Below are 19,788 nucleotides of genomic sequence, written 5' to 3' on the forward strand. Positions count from 1 at the left end.
ATTGCTTTGAAAGTGAAACTGTGTTTTTCCATCTAAGTTAACATGGTGCCCAAATGTTTAGTCACAAATTTAGATATCCTCTTCATTCAGCTGCTTATCTACATGAACTACACTGCCAAACACTGATCATACCAGAGGCACGGCAGGCAAACATCAGCGTAGCAGGCCAGAACTGAAATAACTGTGTGCTCCCTCTCAGCTAGCATAAAACAGATGTCAAACATACCATCCACCACTTCACAAAACTAGGTCAACAATTTGATGAGATATGAAAACTTGGTCTTGTTAAATTGTATGAGCGAGAGAAACAATTCATGAGGAACTGTGGAGTCACTTAATGGTCTTGTGTACTCTGTTGCACTGAGAACCATCATCAAGGTAACTATTCTAGCCCAGCACTCGGGATGCTGAGGCAGTTGGGATCACTGTGAGTCTGAGACCAACCTGGGATATACAAAGTGAGCTCAAGCCAGCCTGAACTGCATAGCAAGACCCTGTCTCAAAAAGACAAAACAAACAAACAAAAACTCTTCTACATTTTAGTAATCAAGGAGATGTTCTTGGAGAAAGCTAAACTTAACACAGTACATGGAATAAGAAGTGGCCACCAGAAGTGACAAGAAAGAGAATTTCCTTGAAGAGGATGTGTCAGTTGTTCAGAGGCGCTAGGCATGAAGAGAGAAAGAATCAACCTTTTAAAAAATGGAAATAGGTCAGCACAGGATTAAAAAAAAATAGTGAAAGAAAAAGGCAGGTAGATAAATGTGTGAGAACACAAATGGATAAACCACACAGAGTAGATAGTTTGTCCTTCCTTTTCAAGCGTATAAGTAATTGTCTCAATACTAAAATACTTATTTTTTTTTCAGGGAAGGGTCTACAGGGTGTTCAGGCTTTCACTACTAGATCGGACTCATAGTGATTCTCCTGTTTACAGGCTCGCAAGAGCTGGGATTACAGGTGTGCGCCGTGTGCCGCCTCGCCCAGTCTCAATTGCCGGTTCAGCGAGCCCCAGGGGCTGGGCCAGCACGGCAGGCCACGGGATCAAACCCCGGACCCCTGAGCCTGCTTGTAGGCGCTTTATTCCACTGAGCTATTTGGCCAGCCCAGCTATTTGGCCGGCCCCTTAATTTTTTAATATTGAAAAATCTGCTCAACTTTTTTTCCAGGGAGTCGTGTGTCCTTTCAGCCATGGCTTGAATAGTGACATGGCGAAACAGTTCCCTAATGACCTACACAGCTACACAGCGCTTCCTTCCTGCAGGCCAAGCTCCCCTCAGAGGAAGCCAAGTGTTTCCCTGCCAAAATGTCAGGTTCAAGCACTCATCTGCTTACATCCTCCAAGGTCTGCCCCACGTTCTACGCATAAAGCGCGCCATCCTTGCTCCACGTTCAGCAGGCTGCTTCCTGCTGCCCGGCGAAGGCTTGCGCGGCTACAGATGCTGAGCCCTGAGTTGCCTGCCCTGGGCCGGGGTGCCTAGCTCCAGCTGCATGGCTTTTTTGCATTCGTGGAACACGCCCAGCGCCTTGGGGCCTCCGCATGGTCCTGTTGGCCTGCAGCCCACTCCTGCCCACGGCCTTATTTTTTGCTTTGTTTGTTCTGCTTCCTCTGGAGAGCTCTACGTTTTGTGGACTCCCAGTCTCTGCCCTCCAAACCAGAATGGTCAGATCATCGTACACACTTTTACAGAGTAGTACTACCTCTTTTTAACAACATTAATTGCCATAATATTCACAAATTTGATTCTAAAATTACTAGATCTGTGTCTGTCTCTGACAAACATCATAGATTTCCTGAGAACAGGATCCCTGCTCAAAAATACCAAAGGATCTGATTTGAATCTTCTTTATTACATCCCTCAGCACAGTGTACTTAGTAATATCTTAATAAATATTTGTTCCCTGAAGAAATTAGTGATATATTGAGAAAGGCCAGTAGAAATGAAAGTTAAGTAAAGAGAAAATCAAGTGTATTGGGGAGTGGTCAGTGGCCAGACTAACAACCCGCATACACGGCAGCTGAATGCTCACCTGAGCTATTGAAAGACCATCCTCAGCGGTATCACACCGCCTCAGCTTCCAGTGTCTAAGTGCTTCCATGTACACGGAGAGGCAGCTGTCCGTGGCTTGGGAAAGAATGGAAAAGGCCAAACGCTGAAATTCAGTGTTTCTTTGGAGAGTCCTGTCGTTGCTGAGCGCGTGTCAGGTTTGCACATCGTAGCCCTTGCTAAAGGTTTCCTCACCGTGTGTCTCTGTAGGGCTGGGGACGGTAGGCAACTTGGCCAGATGTTGTCGAGAAACATCGAATGAATGTACAGGGTTACAGGAACCAGTTCCTGCAGCCTGACGGCCCGGTTTGTGTTTCTGTCCTTTCACTGATTCTGCACAAACTTGTGCAGTACTGAACCTTAAGTTAAGGACAAATATCAAAAGGAATTTAAGAACTCGAGTTGTGTTCTGGTTGAAAAATACGATACCTGAAAACCATTACTTATTCCTCTTGCAGAGAAAAATAATTTTCTATAGATTATATAATCAGAATTCCATATTTAGATGTAATTGTTTTTCCTTTCACATTTTGATTTAAAATTTAATATGACTGTCCTTTGACTATTTCCTCAGAAAGAAAAGTAGTTTGGTGAATTTTTATAAATTTAGAATGTAAGTATATTTGTTTTGATTAATAAATCACATATTTACTGGCTATTTTACATGGTGGTATAACCATAAACATTGCTGCTTCATTAGGAAAGTACCATTCAATTTGCATGTCTTCTTTTTTTTAAAAAGAAAGGTTTTTTTTTGTTTTTTGTTTTTTTTTTTTCTAGCTAGACATAGGAATCGCTGTTCCTGATGTGTGCTAACTTTCTTTGCTATTATTTTCCTTTGATGTGAATGATAGCATAATAACACAAGGATCTTTATCTTAGCATCATTTATCAAAACCCTCCAATGCCCTTGGTCTTGTTTACAGCCTTTATGAAAAAGTTATTTCTTTTTGGTTTGTATTGCAGTTGATTTTAAAAAGATACAAAGGAATTAGTCAAAATGAAATTCTCTTTGTTTCTGGGTTTTTTTTTTTCAGTTGAAGACAGCTATTTGAATGCATGTTTTTGTAAGATACAATTTAATAGAAATGAAAAAAAAAAAAAAACCTAAAGTGGGATCATTAATGAACAAGAAAATATCCACACATTTCTGAACCAAAGCAAGTAGATAAAAGATATTTCATGAAGCTGAAAGGTAATGGCCACTTCCTACATGTCAGAAGGTCCAGCTATTCTGTAGGAAGCCAGGAGGTTTCCAAATTCTGAGTCTCCAAAGCGGGGAAGAGACACATCTAGAATTCCTTTAGAAAACTATGCCATGTTGCTGTGCATTCTTGATCCTTTTGTTTGCAATATTTTTGCTTTAATATTTTGTTCAGTTCTGACTGCATGTCACTTAACAAGAAGGGCTGGTTCATCTTATTTAAAAAAGGTGGCCTCTCCGTGTCTCCAGACCCATCACTCAGATCTATTCCACCTGACTTGCCTTCATAATGTCAGCATTACTGTTCTTGTTTCCATTTGCTCAGTTTCTCTCTTACAAAAGGAAATTAATTTTGTAAGAGCAGACGGTTCATTGTTTTGCCTTTTCCTACATTCTTTAGCACCCTGAATACATTCCAGAATGTTGAAATAATTTCTAGGCTATCAATATAAAACTGTAGATTAAGTGAGCCAATAACTGAATTATCAGTTTGAACTTTGGTATGTGATTTCCATTCCATCTTATTTCCCCACAATATTAAATTATGCAGTATTGAGAAAATCTTCTCTTTCTTTTTTTTTTTTTTTTTTTTTTTTTTTTCGGAACCGGGGATTGAACTTAGATCCTTGTGTTTGCCAGTCAAGCGCTTATCCTACTGAGCCATCTCCCTGGCCCCAGAAAATCTTCTCAATTCAGTAGTTTAAAGAATACTTTAAAGAAGGAATAAATGGCCCAAAGCTAGCTTTTGTTCCTGATGCTCGGGGCAGGTATAGGTTTCCTGGTGGAGAGGCTGACTTCCGATCCACTAAGCCAGTTATATATGCTTACAGTCCACTCATCTATTGCTTTATTCTGCAGTGTGATAGTCAGTTGACAATTACCATATAATCAAAGAAAACACGTAGTAGGACAAATAGCAAGCAGAAAAAACAGAAATATCTTACCATAGAAAAACAATGCAACATAAGTCAGGGCCATTTTAAACAAACTCTAATTCATATCGTTAGAAAGGTTTGAAAAGGTATTGCAATTTAAAAGTAAGACAACCTACTATAAAGAGGAATCAAAAACAATACAGACACCTTGGCAATTAAAACTATGTAGCTAAAATTTTAAAAGAAAGCCAAAACAAGAGAAAATAAACTCAAGGTGATTCTCTGAGAGAGAGAGAGAGAGAGAGAGAGAGAGAGAGAGAGAGAATGAGACAAAAAGGATAAGATCGAGTTTCAAGATTCAAGTAAAAATAAAGAAATCAAAGTTCTTTGAATCAAATAATTTATGAGATATAAATAACAAAACTTACACACATTGGAATATCAATGCAACCACTAAAGATAGAAATGTTAAAAGTACCCAATGAAGTAGAAAAAGAAACAATAAGAAAAATTGGTTACTTTTGAAGTGACACTCCTAGTGATATAGTTTTTCCTTACCAACACTGATTCATAAATGATTGAGTCCAAAATCTTGAAAGTAAATATTTTCAAATTTAAGGCACAATGCTATCAGTAAATTAGTAAAGGAAAGATATTTCAATATTTGCAATACACAGAAAATTTGCCAGAGATAGGTAGTCACTTGAAAATATCAGAAAATTGAGTAAGTAAATTTTTTAGAAAAGGCAGAAAGATTTGGGATCCACAGATCAGTAAAAGCAGTAAAGAGAACTTAGATAAAGTTATCTCTGCATGATCTAAAAGGGGTCAATTCATACACAATCAGCAAGATGGAAGACTTCCAGAAAGACCACTAGAGGGTCAATATACACAAAAGAAACATGATTGAGCTGACGAAGTATGTAAAATTAGGTTGACAATCCAAAGCAGAAGGAAAGGCACTAGAAAATATAAAATATAAAATTAAGTTAATGGCCATTGTCCTCAAAACATGAATTCCAAGGCCAAACGTGGTACTCCACACAGAGGCTGAAGCAGAAAACTCATTGTGCATTTGATACCGGCCTGGGTATCACAAAGTGAGCCCAAGGCCAACCTGAACTGCATAGTGAGACCCTGTCTCAAACAGACAAATCATTATTATTAAAAATAACAATAAAATTAACAATAACAATAAATGAATTCCAAGACATCAGTCCATAGAAATGTATTCAAATATTAGAATTATAGTTTCTTCCCCTGGTTGCCCCTACAAACCACATGTTCGTTCACTCACCTTCCAGACCTTTCCATACCCTCACACAAAGGCAACCTGGTGATAAAAGTAAATGGAAAGCTATAGGGTTGATAGGAAACAACAGCGCATGTGGTGGGATTTGGGGTTACTGGGCCAACATTGCAAAGGAGAACCCCCTAAGCATTCCTTGAGCTCTGGAGATTTCACGTGAGAACTGGAGGTAAGAAAATGTAACTGTAGCAGAATACTTTGTTCTGTATAGAACTCTATTACAGTTGTAAGGAGGTAAAGGATACTTCTTGATTTGTTACTTTTTGGCTAAATCTGTGGGCAAGGTGCAGAAGATTTAATCGCATGTAATGCAATATAAATGTCCCCAAATCAAACCGTAAAAGGAAACAAATATGGAGCTATCGCGGACAGAAGCACAGCATGAAATGGTCCTCACTGCAAGTGGAGAGTGAAGAGATATTGGGCAGAAAATAAGTAAGGGAAGCATATGAAGAAAATAACATTTTAAGAAAACATTATAATGACAAAAATTACTATTGGAAAAAGACTATGCAATGATTATGTCATGGGGAAGGGCAGATACATGAAAGTTAGGCCTTAATTTACAATAGCAGGAAGTCTGTAAGTAGTATTTGAAATGAGGCATTAAAAGAGGAGAAGTTAACCTATTTATTTAAAATCATGGAAACATTTACCAAATCCAAAACTAGAAATGGTTAAAATTTGGGGAGGAAACAAGATAAAAATTTTCCCTATATTTTATTGTTTTAAAATACACACTTATTTTTTGATAAATTCTAATATAAAGGTTTTTTAAAGCCCTTTTAATCAAATGTTTAGAATAATATTATGTGTCCATTTTTAAAAAAGAAAAGTTATAAAGAAATGTTATGATAAACAAAAGGACATATTACATCTGTGTAACTTTTTATTTTGATATAAGGTTGAACTTACAGAAAAGCTTCAAAACTAATACCAAGGATTCACAGTTCATTTACATTTTGCCTGATTCCTCCATTATTTGTGATCTACTTTTCTCTGTCTACTTGCATTTAAGTTTCATCCATGTACTCTTACCCCTAAGACTTCTCAGTAAGAACAAACGAATCTACAGTAAGAACAAATATATTCCTTGATGTGACCACAGTACAATGATCAAAACTGAGGAATTTAACAATGACACATTGCTATTATCTGTTCTGAGTTTGAATCAAATTCCCTCAGTGTCCCAATAATACCTCTCATAGCTAGTAATATTTTTCATACTCTGTAGTCTCACCTAGAATGGCAGATTGCAGTCAGTGGTCACATCTCTCTAATGCAGAACAGTTCATCAGTCTTGATTTGCCTTTTATGACCTTAACATTTTTAACGAACAGGGAAGTGATTCTACTGGCTATCTCTCAGACTGAATTTGTTTGATGTTTTTTTTCATTATTAGATTTAGGCAGGAATATCATAGAAATAATGTTTGATTTTCATTATTTCCCATTGGAAGGAACAGGATGTGGCTTTCTTCCATGATCATGGATGCCATTTTTTGATCATTTGGTTAAGATGGAGGTCTTTGGAATTGTCTGTTTTAAACTAGATGCTTCCTCTCTACAAATACTAAAACATTCTTTGAGATGGCATGTAAATAACAAGCTCTTCTTCAAATCATCACCCACTAGTTCTACCATGAAAATATGATATTTAACATCATAAGAAGCAAAATGAAAGTTTTAAGGAAGATTAATCTTTCATTTGTCTTTCAGCACTTAAGAATTCTCAGTTGATATTTCAGTCTTTTGAATCATTATAGGGACATCAAAACTACCAGGGAGATTTCCTATGTGCTATTTATACTTTTTAGAACTCTTTTGTCTGGCTTGCTATTAAGGAATTTAGGATCGAGTATTTCTACAAAAGTAGTAATTGGTTGTCTCTAGTCACACTTCACTGGATTACTATGAGGCTTAAATAAAGGTTATGTTATAGTTTTATTTGTGCTGGAAAAGATTACTGCTATTTATTCTGGCATTATAAGTGCTGGGTAATTGCACCATCTATTTACTAATAATTAGGGAGTGGTGTTAGAGTATGTGAAATACAAATAAAACCACCTATAACTAGTTTGTTTGAGTAGGGGAAAAAGGACAGGGAACCAAATAACACATGGGTAATGCGAATATGTGGTTAAAAAACCAATAATTTAGAAGTGTGGTTAGATACTATGAATGGAAAGTAATAGCTATTCTGGGAATATAACCAAAAATATGTAAGATTGATTTAGTTTATAGAAATAAATGTATTATATTCTCTTAATAATTAAATGTGTTATATACTTGAAACTACTTCTAACACTCTGGTAAAAAATCAACTGTCAAATTTTGTGATATGTATGATTTATATTCTTTGAAAAATTGACCTGAGTTTTGAAGTAATAGTAAAAAGCAAAGACTTCTATAAATGTTTTATGCATGTGTCATGCAAAGTGTTGTAAAGCATGTTAGAAAACAGTTTTGGCTGGACAGGAAAGAAAGAACTAAAACTTGAATATGTACAGATATGGTGATTAATTCAGAGACTAGTAAAAATGACAAATTATTTTAATTGGGGATTTTAAACTTTTAAAGCAATGGTCATGATCTACCAATTTTATGGCAAGGAGCTGAGTTCCACTTTACCATGGTAAGATTTAGGGATTGGCAGCCCAAGTATGTGGCGATAGCCAGATCGCAGGACAGACAGATCTGGGTTTTCCGTTGTGATGGATGCCTGATGACTCCAGGCAAAGAAGAGACAAAAGGGGGTACAGGACTAGGAATTTCACCAGGGTCCCAGCTTAAATTGTAGCAAAAGAGAAGCCAGTGGAAATATTTCAGTGGTTGAAAACAAATAAGTAAAAGCACCATTCTTAAATTTCATATCAGCAAAGTCCCAATTACAATCTATTCTTAATGGCTCCTCAGTGTGTCTCTCACCTGTAGCCACACTACCTGTGGCTTACTACAAGCCTTGATGCTTTTCTTTATATGGCTCCACTAATGCCCTCTCTGCTTTTAGCTTCTATGATATTCCTCTTCCAATCCACTTTCTGTAGTGCAGTCAAAGGGCTCTTATAAATTGTTCATCTGTCCAAAGCAGCCTCCTAATTAAAATTCTCTAGCGGTTTCTTCATGCCTTTTCATTAAAATCCAAATTAGGACCAAAAAAAAAAATGTTTACTACTTGAAATTCCAAAATCTTTCATGGTATAGAACATGCCAAATCTAAAATGTTATGTTCTTTGTCTAGAACAGTCACTCTGTCTTTCATGCATAATTAATACTTATCTATAAAATACCTGAGTCAAATCCTGGCCCTGCCACACCACCCCATAAACTCTTACCTTTTCCTGAAGTAGGATCCTTTTTATATGATTATATAACATTATGGGCTTCCTTCTGCCATCTGAGGATCATCTTGAGTGACTTGTACAATCTGAAAAATAATAGTGCTCCATAATCACGGCTCAAATGAAAGAAAAAATGATGAAAATAATTCTAGAAATCTTAAAATTGGAAGAACAGGACTTTTCTACAAAGAACAACAAAAAAGGAGCACTTATGAGAACAAATGACTCAAGATTACTACTGAATTTCTCCAGAAGCTCAAGTTTCATCAAAAGCAATGGTTTATAGCTTTTAGGGAAATAAAATGTGGACCCAATCTACTCTAATGAGAAGCTGCCTCATAAAATCTTAATATTTAATCAATAGATTTCACTATTCTTTTAATAATAGTACAACCTCTACATCACCACATAATAACCATAAGCCCAAGTATGCAAATTTTATCTTTCCAAAATAAGACATCAAATTATTATCCTTTAATTTATTATATGATTAGAAACTAACAAATATGTTTACTATCGTCATATGTTGCTATAGAAGAACAGTATTATAATAGAGAGTATAGAGTAGAGGGCAAAGTTTCAAACCTAATGTTTATTGAATAATAAGACACTTCTAAGGAAATAATCTAAAATTATCACACAAGAGAAAAACAGGGTGAATAAAAGGGACTATGCAGGGGCTGAGGAAAGAGCTCAGTGGCATAAGGACCTGCCTGGCAAGCAGAAGCTCCTGAGTTCAGTCTCCACTACCTCAAAAGAAAAGAAAAGAAAAGAAAGTGACTATACTGATAAAATGTGGGAAGACAGACACTGAGAGGATAACTTTCCCTGACTATTGACTAAGAGTCAATTCGTCCCTTAGAAATAGTTTACAAATTCAAAGCTTGAACAACTATTCCAAGCTGGCCTTTTGAACAAAGAAGAAGGTGGGGTTTGCGGTGAGTATCAGAAGTAGAGCATAAAAGCAGGGGCTAACCAGGGGCCAGAGTTAGGAAGGACAAGGAAATGGGTCTGGATGTAATTGGAGGAATCTCAGAAGCCACGATGACTGCCCATGTCAGGTCTCTGCTGCACTTCTGGCACGACGGCTAAGCCAACTTACTGAACTGGTTTACGTATAGATGTCCTAACCAAGCTTTGTGTACTCATTGGAGGGCATTATGGTAGGAGATTGGATAGTGGAGACATGATACTTATCAGTGGATTAGTCCACTGATGAGTTTATAGCCAAATGCAGTTTGGGAGGAAGCAGTTCACAGGGACCTGGGCTGGAAGGGGCCATCTGTCTTGACTGACCTCTGCTGACCTCCACTGCCAAACCCTTTGCCACGCCATTCCATTGTGGAGAGAGGTATGCACTAGATCTCTACAAACAGTGAGCCAGCAGAACCCTTTCCTCCTTTAAATTACAGGTGTCCTGTACTGTGTCTCAGCAAGAAAGAAAATAACTACATAGACCATTTAAAGGACTAAAGGTAGAACAAACAGGGTGAGACACCACCAATAAAATGTTAAAACTATTCAGGTTTTGCAAAGAGAAATAGAATGCTACCTTGTTTCTCATCCATCTGTTAACCTAACACAACTGCCTAATGCTATAATGCACAGCATCTGCTTAGCTAGAAGTAGCCATGAAGATCATGGCCTCTCTAGTTTAAAATATTTATTTCTATTTTTCAAATTACACAAAATTCATTACTGGTAATGAGCAATTACAATAATTTTATCCCAATTCCAAAACTATAGGCTAATGCAAGGTATGACACTCACCTAATACTTACTAAATATTCTTACTAAATGACAAGAATTTAAAGCATTTATGTATGTATGTATGTATGTATGTATGTATGTGTATGTATGTATGTATTTTTTGTGGGACCAGGGATTGAACTCAGCCCCTTGCGCTTGCCAGGCAAGCACTTATTCTGCTGAGCTATCTCCCCAACCCCTTAAATCATTTAGTAACTTGGTTTTCTTTTCAAATTTTACTGAATTTTGAAACATTGATATAAGTAAAGCAAACAACATTGGACTAAATTTTTGGAAATATTTAAACTAAAATTAATTCAATTTATAAAAGTAAATAAAACAATAAAAATAATTTGTCCAAATCTATCAAACTATACATATCCCATTATACCAGGACAATTGTGATTTAATGGGTTACTTACATTAGACTGATGAGAATTTTCCAGAAGAAATCATTAAAAAGTTTCTTATAACATAATATTTTTTATGTATTTAAGGTTACATAAATAGAAAGCTACAGCCTACCACTGATTGTCCATGAAGCCAAACAAAATTGATGAGGCTCTGTGGTCTTCAGTTCCTGAGGCAATCCCTCCTGGACACTGAGAATTAATAAATTTGCTTTTAAAAGGCACTGGAGTCATATAGAAAATGTTTCAAAAGTCAAAGTGTGTGAGAACAGAAGTGAGAGGGGAAATATATCCACTTGTTTAAACTCAATTTGGAATCAATGCCTTAAAGACAGCCCTATTTATTAGTATCATATGATACTGGGCCAAGTCAGCTTGACTACTGTAATTAGCATATGTGTATTTGTCCCATGTCCCTTGCACTATGAAAATTATCCACTCTTTTCTCCTTTCAATCCTCTTCGGTGTATGTGGCTCAGGTGGCAGCTGACACCACTACTCAGTTCCAAACATGGCAAATCTGAGCTCTTTCTCAGCCTAGCCAGAGCAATTGTCTGAGACACCAGCATGTCCATGGAGCTGGAGCAGTGGTAGGCTTCCTGGATACTATTACCAGAGTTCTTAGGAGAAGAATCCTCTTCTTTATAAATCAAAAGCTCTAAAGCACTTCATATTTTTTTGCTAATTTGCTGTATATAACTCTGAATCATCGGAGAATAGAGACAGAGATGAATGAAGCTATGATACGGACTTGTGAGGCCATTTGCTACCCAAATCTAGCTGACCTCAATATGAGAAAGACCCTTTTTGGCCTGCCTGGCTATCAGAACAGGTGTAAGCCCTTCCCATATAAATTAGTCTGCTTTGGATCATTGACACTACAATTCAAGGAGACCTAGTTAATCTGTTATGAAAAGCTTAAGTCTGTAGCTCCCATATATTTAGGATTCAAGTGTAACAGTAGTAACACAGAGACCATCACGTGCTATTTCTTGCCTATTCCCACCATTTTCTGTCCCTTCTGCACTCTAGTGCGCCTGGTTTCCCTACAAAGGAGATTCCCTTTTAAATTGCTTAGGACTGTGGCCTAAGCAATTTCTGTCACTTTGCATAGATTCTGATTCCTGCATGCATTCCTTTTCTAGTTATGTGGGGGACTTGACAACATATGGACTCCAGTCTCACCTGGTCCCCTCTATCAGTTTCACAACTCAAAGTCTAGGAATTTTCATTTTCAAACAATTTCTCAACTGGCTTAAGCTATTATTTGAAATTTCAAAAGTTGAAATTAGCATATAATTCTAATGATTAAGTTAAATAAATTAGTGTTAGTTTATTGTTAATGCTCTATTTCAGTGTTCTGTAACTTGTTTTGAATAAGAACCATCTGAAGCTTATTAAAAGTGCTAATTCAGGAGGACTGGGATGAGGCCTGAGACTTCATTTCCAGAAGGTGCTCAGTTATGCAAATACATCCCTTGACCACACTTTGAATAGCTAGAATAGTGTACAAAGTACATGAGAAAGTAACAAAAATGCATACAATTAAAGGGGTTAAGTGAATATATATCTGGGCTCTAGAAAAGTAAAGCTAGGAAAACAGATAAGAATATCAGATGGAAACACAGGCTTATGACACTGTAAAGCTGTTGAAGTTTGTAATTCTACTTTCCAGGCAGCTAGATCAAATTAAAAATACCTACAGAAGTCCCAGGATATGCAACAGCAAGATACTTTGAAGAGAAAATCCAATGAACACTGCAGGATGTAATATATATTGTAATTTTACAACCTAAAAACATTTGTCTTTTCATATTGTCTCGTAAGTCAGGTTTGAGGGCCTGACTAAGAAAATATAATTGAGAAAAATTGCTCTTCTACAGCTAAAACTATCTGATTAAAATATACAATTGTGTGATGCTTTTATTGATATAAAATTTATTATTATGGCTGATGAAGCATCTGAGAATATGTTACAAGTAGGTTAGCTACTAGGGAATGTAAAAAAAAGAACAAAGACTCAGTATGTCTTGTAAGTTGATTTTTTTTGTTCGTTCTTTGTTTTTTTTACACCTTGAAGTAAAAGACAGAATTGTCTTAACAATGATCACATTTGTGAGATCTGAGGCAAACAGCACCTTGCCAGGGGCACGCAAAGCACTCTGGGCAAGCAGATCTCATGAACTCTGAGTTACAGCACTTAGCTCTGACATTCCATGTTCTCCATTGTGTTTCTTTTACTTAACTCCCAACAAGAGAAAATATCTCCTCCTCTTATTAAAGTTGGATAATACTTGCGATATTCCATTATTTTTCTGATCCATGGATCAGAGGATATTTGTTTCTAAAAACAAACAAGACTAACTTTATTTAGTTTATGCAAAAAGGGAATGTTCTCTTCATATGCATAGAGCCATATATGATATTGAGAATATTCAGCTGATCTCAAACTATGCACGTTATGACAAGTACCTAAATATTCTCTCAGTGATTGTATATAATGTCACAGAGGAATTGTGAGAGTGCTATACAACAGCTCAGAATTTGGTACCAATAACCCTAATACAGAACAATAAAGCCACTTAAAAATTAATACAAAAAGGAAGCTAAATAGTGTGAATCGACAGCAGCTGTTTTAACAACAGAACTCTGACATTTCTGCACTTGTGTATTCAGTTGAATTCCAGTCCTACACCAGGATGTCAAGAACTGCACTACCGTTGGCTTTATGAAAAAAGTGGAACCTTTGGCACTAGACTCCTCCACTTTCTGCTGCTCCTGGCTGCCTGCCTGCCTCATCTGTCCCTCTGCTTAAGGCACTTCCTCTCAGGCTACACAAGTAAGTTACAAACCTGCCCAAGCTCTTAAGCCCTTACAACTTCTTTAGAACTATATTTTTTATTAAAATTAAGAATTTCCAAAGGCCACTCTTTTTGCTCTCTGCTCTTTGTTGCTGCCATTAATGGATGCTCTCAAGAGGCATTGGAAACAAGACTGAATGGTTCACTTGAGCTTCTGGATGATTGAGACCACCTGGGCCCTCCACACTCTCACTACAGGCCCAGGCCTGGCGTGTGAGAGGGGCAGCCCGGGGCCTCTGGATCCTCATTCAGCCAGCACCCAGGCAAGGCGTGTGAATGGGGCAGCCTGAGGCCTCCCAGATCCTCATTCCTGCCAGCACCCAGGCCAGGTATGTGTGTGTGTGTGGAACTTCTTCCATCAGACAGGCCTGGTGTGGAACAATTCAGCAAAACTCCCTGCAGAGAGTCTAGAGGCAAAACCTGCCCAGCAGATCTAGGAGCAGAACATCTTGCCAGAGTGGCACAGTGGGTTCAATTCCAAGGGGCTGAAGCAGGAAGAAGTGGAGCACAGCAGCCAGACCCAAGCAACACCCACCTGGACAAGTTTGAACTTGGTAGATGTGGACCTGGTGCTAAGGTAATAACTCTACCAGCACCCTACACCAAAGGTCAGAAGACAGTGCTATACAAAATGACAAAGAGAAGGAGAAAAATGCACCCTCAGACACAGAGCCCATTTGGAACAAATGCAGGAGGCAATAGCATAGAAGACATTGGAAAGCACACACCTGAAATCTCTGAAATAATAGCATCTGAAGTAAAGGAACAACTGTAGAAAAGCATACAGGAAATCAGATCAGAAATAATTTCTAAAGTAAAAAAGAAATGTTAACTATAATGAAAGAATTACTAAGTGTTTCTAAAGAAGACATTGATAAAAAATAGAGGAGAAAAGAAAGATGATGTAACCCTTAAATGAGCAATATAGGAAAGAAATAGAATGCATGAAGCAGATTCAAAGTGCTATACAGGAAATTAAAAGCCCAGTCACAAGCTGGCAAAATCATTTGAATGAAAGTGGGGGCTGGGGAGTTAGCTCAGTAAAATAAGTGCTTGCCTGGCAAGTGCAGGGTCCTGAGTTCAATCCCTGGTACTGCCAAAAAAAAAAAATATATATATATATATATATATATATATATATATATATAGTTAAAATAGACTCTCAGACCTTGAAGATACCATTGCAGCTAATGAAAAGGTAAGAAAAGATATCTTAAAAACAACTAGGATGCAGGAAAAAATAATTCAACATCTGTAATAAGATGCAAAGATGAACAGCATAAGGCAACTTATATTTTCAAAATATGTGGAAGCAATGTGACGTTCAGGTAACCGAAACTTGTGAACTCCAAATAAAATCAACCCAATTAAAATCACACCCAGACATATAGTAATCAAGATCCCAGAAATTCAGCACAGCAACAGTATACTAAAAGCCCCTAAAGAAAAGAAACATATCACATTTAAAGGAAAAAAACATCAGCATAACAGCAGATTTCTTTTCACAAACCATCAAGTCAAGAAGAGCGTGGAGCAAAGTACTACACGTCTTGGAAGAAAACACATTCCAACCCAGACTGATATATCCCGCAAAAATCTCAAGTTTAATAGAGAAGTGAAATACTTCCATGACAAAGAACAACTAAAGAATTCCATGACAACAAAGCCATCCCTACACAGACTACTAAAATATATTCTAGAGAGGGATCAAAATGACCACAACTCCATGAATGAGAATGGAAATAACCTACCAAATAGGGCAAACAATTAAACACAGGAGAAAAAGAGGTATACCACAGCACTCTTTCAATTATTCTTTTGTATGCAGCAGAAAAATATTTCCATCAGCACACTCTACAAACGGACTTCTCCTGCACCCTATGGGTCATGTTTCTGTCTGGGTCTATAGTGTGGATATCAAGCAAATAAAAGAAGCTCAGTCCCACAAATGACACCCGGCCACCAGCAAGTGTCATGGACACTGTCATGCCCACAACATACTAGAATTTTGTGCGATATCCTCTCCCCAAATTATTAGAAGTGCTGGTCATATGTTTGACATTCCAATATTTTTGTTATATTTTATTCTTAGTAATTCTTTACTGTAATGAAAACTGTTTCTTATTTGATATTTTTGTGCATATTAACCTATTCAAATACTGTCTCAGTACTCTGAATTAATCACAGATTCATACATATGATACATTACATTATGGCCTCTTAGTTGGGCTCACAATTTAATTTTAATTTTAGAATATTGTTTTGAAATATTTAGTTTCATTTTAAATTAATTATTATTTAATTAATATTCTGAATATTGTTTAATTTTTTATGCTTATACTATATCTTTAACTTACAATCTACTTATAAGACATGATATATTATATCCTAGTATTAAAAACTTTAAAAAAGTGTATTTCCATTTTCCATTGACTTTATATTTGTTCTTCCTTGTCTTTTACACACATATGTACACACACATGTATGTATATATATATATGAAAAACTATATATATATATACATGCTGACATAAGATTGATAATATTTTGTGGAAATCTTCAATGACTTTTTCTGTGTCATCCTTGCTCAGGGGCCATGCTAATCTATCATTCCAATTTTAGTATATGTGCTACTGAAACAAGTACATTCAATGACTTTTTAAATGGGTTCATCTAATACAATTATATTTTACATAGTCCTCCACAGCTAACATTTTGAGAGCTCTTTGTTCTTTGTCTAGGACCATACAGCAACTTGTCTTGCCTTCTGACCTTTTTTTTTTTTTTTGACTGGGGATCGAACCTGGGACCTTGTGGTTTCAAGGCAGGCACTTATGTCACTGAGCTATCTCCCCAGCCCTTCTCTTGCCTTCTGGATTCTGATCTTTGTTATTTTCTATATGCTACATCTCGAGGTATTAGAATATTTTGAGTTTCTATAACTGGAAAATATTTTACTTCTACTTTTCAAAAGTACGTTTGCTAAGTATAAAATTCAATGAGGACAGATCTTTTTCTTTGTTTTTTAGTCCTTTGAATTAATAAGTCTAGTTTCCTATCCACTTGTTCTTTTTTTTCTAATGTGGAATACAATGCTATTTAATTTTGTTCTTCCATGGCTAATATTTTTTCTATGTATATGCTTTAATGATTTTTTTCTTTACAAGTAGTTTTAAGCAATTTCATTTTTGTGTATCATGGTATGATTTTATTCATATTTCTTATGCAAAAGGTTCATTTTTCTTGGAAATGTGGTTCTATAATTTGACTAAATTCATAAATTTTAAATCTTTAAATATTTATTGCCTGCCCCCTTCTACTTTGAGAATTCTAGTTATGTAAATATATGTTTCTTGATTTTGGCACAGAGTGAACTATTATATGACTGATCCATATATTCTTTCTTCTTCATTTTAATTTTAGACAAATTTTATTGCTATATTCACTCAAGTTTGCAATTTTTTTATAATGTGCAATCTAAAAAATAAAGTAAATATTTTTTAAAAAGCTTTTGTCACCATGATTAAATACTTGTTTGCTAAGGAGTGAGATTTCTGGGTCAGATACTAACACCTTGTGTAACCTGTTGAAGAAATATCATGCTGCCTTCTCCAGCAGCTTTGTGGGGAAGAATCCTAGTGATGTTATCAACACATCAGGAGAAAGTGCTCCCATCAAGGATGTGTCAGGTTCTCCATTGTGTCAATGTCTGTTCTGGCCTTTTTTATTGCCACCTTTATAATGGGAATGTAATGGCAACTCGTTAAGGGTTAAATCTGCATTCCCATAGTGACTATCAATGTGGAGCATCTTCTTTGGAAAAATGCCTTTTCTAATCCTCTTATTTTTAAGTTCAATTATTTATCTCCTTATTATGGAAATAAATCTGGATGTGGTGGCACATGCCTGTAATCCCAGTGCTGGGGAGGCTGAAAGCAGGAGGAATGCTACAAGTCCAAGCTACGTAGTGAGACCCTGTACCAAATACATAAAATGAAAAAAAAAAACAAAACTAGGAACACAATATGGAAATAAATCTAGGAGCTGTTTCTATAGTATTAAAAAAGAAAGAAAGAAAGAAAAAAGAATTTCCAAGAGAAAGGAGTTCATTGTTTCAGCATAGGTCAAATGTTTTCTCCTGCTTTTATTAGTTGTGGCTAGGAGTGTTTGACCATCCCCCATTTTTAAGAGGAAAAACAAGCACAAAAGCAAAAAAAAGTAAAAAACACAGCAACCTAAAGCAATACAAATGGAACAAGATTTCAAAACAAAAGTAGAAAATTAACAATAGGTGTTATATTACACAATATTATCATCAAATTTGTTACTCAGATTACCAGATATAGGTATGCAAGATTGGTCAAGCAACTAAACGTTAATTCTTTCCTTCATAAACCTTAATTTTTTCTTTTCCTTTAGCTGTTTATTTTTTAATTTATTTTAAAGAGAGTATAATAATAATTGATAGAGTATTAGAAATGGCACACACTTAAAAGAACAAGATAAAAGGTATTCCACCATGGTTATTATACTGCACATTGTTATCCATAGTGTAGTTGCTCAGATTGTAGATATTAGCACATAGAATTAGGACTTTTTTTTTCAGAACCAGGGATTGAATTTAGAACCAGGGATTGAACTCAGGACCTTGTGCTTAGCAGGCAGGTGCTTATTCTATTGAGCTATCTCTCAGGCCCCAGCACACAGAATTACCTACAAAGACCTCAAGTTTATATTTCTTTATAGCTGAGTAACACTCCATGGCATAAAAATACCACAAATCTTTTATCTTATCCTCAGGTGATAGGCATTTAGGCTGTGCCCAAGATTTAACTATGAACAACTGTGCTGCAATAAACATGGGTACATATATCTCACTGTTTTTAGTTCATTTGGAAAAAATACCCAGAAGAGGAATAGCTGGGTTGAATGGGAGTTCTAATCCTAGTTTTCTGAGGAGTCTCCACACTGCTTTCCATAGTAGTTGTACTGTCTACATTCCCAACACTGATACCAAAACTGGAGAAAGACTCAACCAAAAAAAGAGAACTATAGGCCAATCTCTCTCCTGAACATAGATGCAAAAATCATCAATAAAATACCAGCAAATAGAATGCTTAAATCATCAGGAGAATTATACACCATGACCAGGTAGGATTCATCCCAGAGATGCAAGGATGATTCCACATAGGCTAATCTATAAATGTAATATACCATATAAATAGAGCGAAAAGCAAAAACCATCTCAATAGATGCAGAAAAATCTTTTGACAAAGTCCAACACTCATTCATGATAAAAACCCTGCAGAAAATTAGAGTGGATGGACTATACCTCAATCTGATAAAAACTATCTATGATAAACCAATAGCTAATATCTTTCTAAATGAAGAAAAACTGAAACCTTTTATTTGAAAAACAGGCACAAGTTAAAGATGTCCTCTATCACCACTCCTATTCAATATAGTTCTGGAAACATTAGCCAGAGCCGCTGGATTAGCAGATGACATGATGCTCTAAATAGAAGACCCAAAAAATTCCACCAAGAAACTACTAGAATTAATAAACAAATTCAGTAACATAAAAGGATATAAAGTCAACACCCCAAAATCAATAGCATTTCTCTACACAAGCAACAAACTCATTGAGAGAGAAATTGGAGAAACTGCATCTTTCACAATAGCATTCAAAAAAAATTAAATACTTAGGAATGAATATAACTATGGAAGTAAAAGATCTATACAAGGAAAATTATAATACTTTGAGAAAAGAGATTGAAGAGGATTTCAGAAGATGCAAAGATAGTTATTGCTGCTGGATATAAAGAACTAACACTGTGAAAATGGCCATATTCCCAAAATTGTTATACAGGTTTAATGCAATCCTTATCAAAATACCACTGACATATCTCAAAGATCTAGAGAAACCATTTCTAAAATTCATTTGAACCAGAAAAGACCTAGAATAGCAAAGGCAATCCTGACCAACAAAGGC

At 36.2% G+C, this 19,788-nt stretch overlaps 1 protein-coding gene and 1 non-coding gene across 2 annotated transcripts in view; one reads left to right on the forward strand and one right to left on the reverse strand.

Moving 5' to 3' along the window:
- Gabrb1 (gamma-aminobutyric acid type A receptor beta1 subunit) overlaps positions 1–19,788 on the forward strand; it is a 426,238-nt gene that overhangs the window by 109,550 nt on the left and 296,900 nt on the right. The window lies entirely within an intron of this gene.
- LOC111813888 lies at positions 16,340–16,442 on the reverse strand. Its single transcript, XR_002819015.1, has one exon. It is a non-coding gene; the product is annotated as a U6 spliceosomal RNA (small nuclear RNA).

This window comes from Octodon degus, unplaced genomic scaffold, assembly GCF_000260255.1.
Source record: "Octodon degus isolate 3935 unplaced genomic scaffold, OctDeg1.0 scaffold00235, whole genome shotgun sequence".
Classification (NCBI taxonomy): Eukaryota; Metazoa; Chordata; class Mammalia; order Rodentia; family Octodontidae; genus Octodon; species Octodon degus.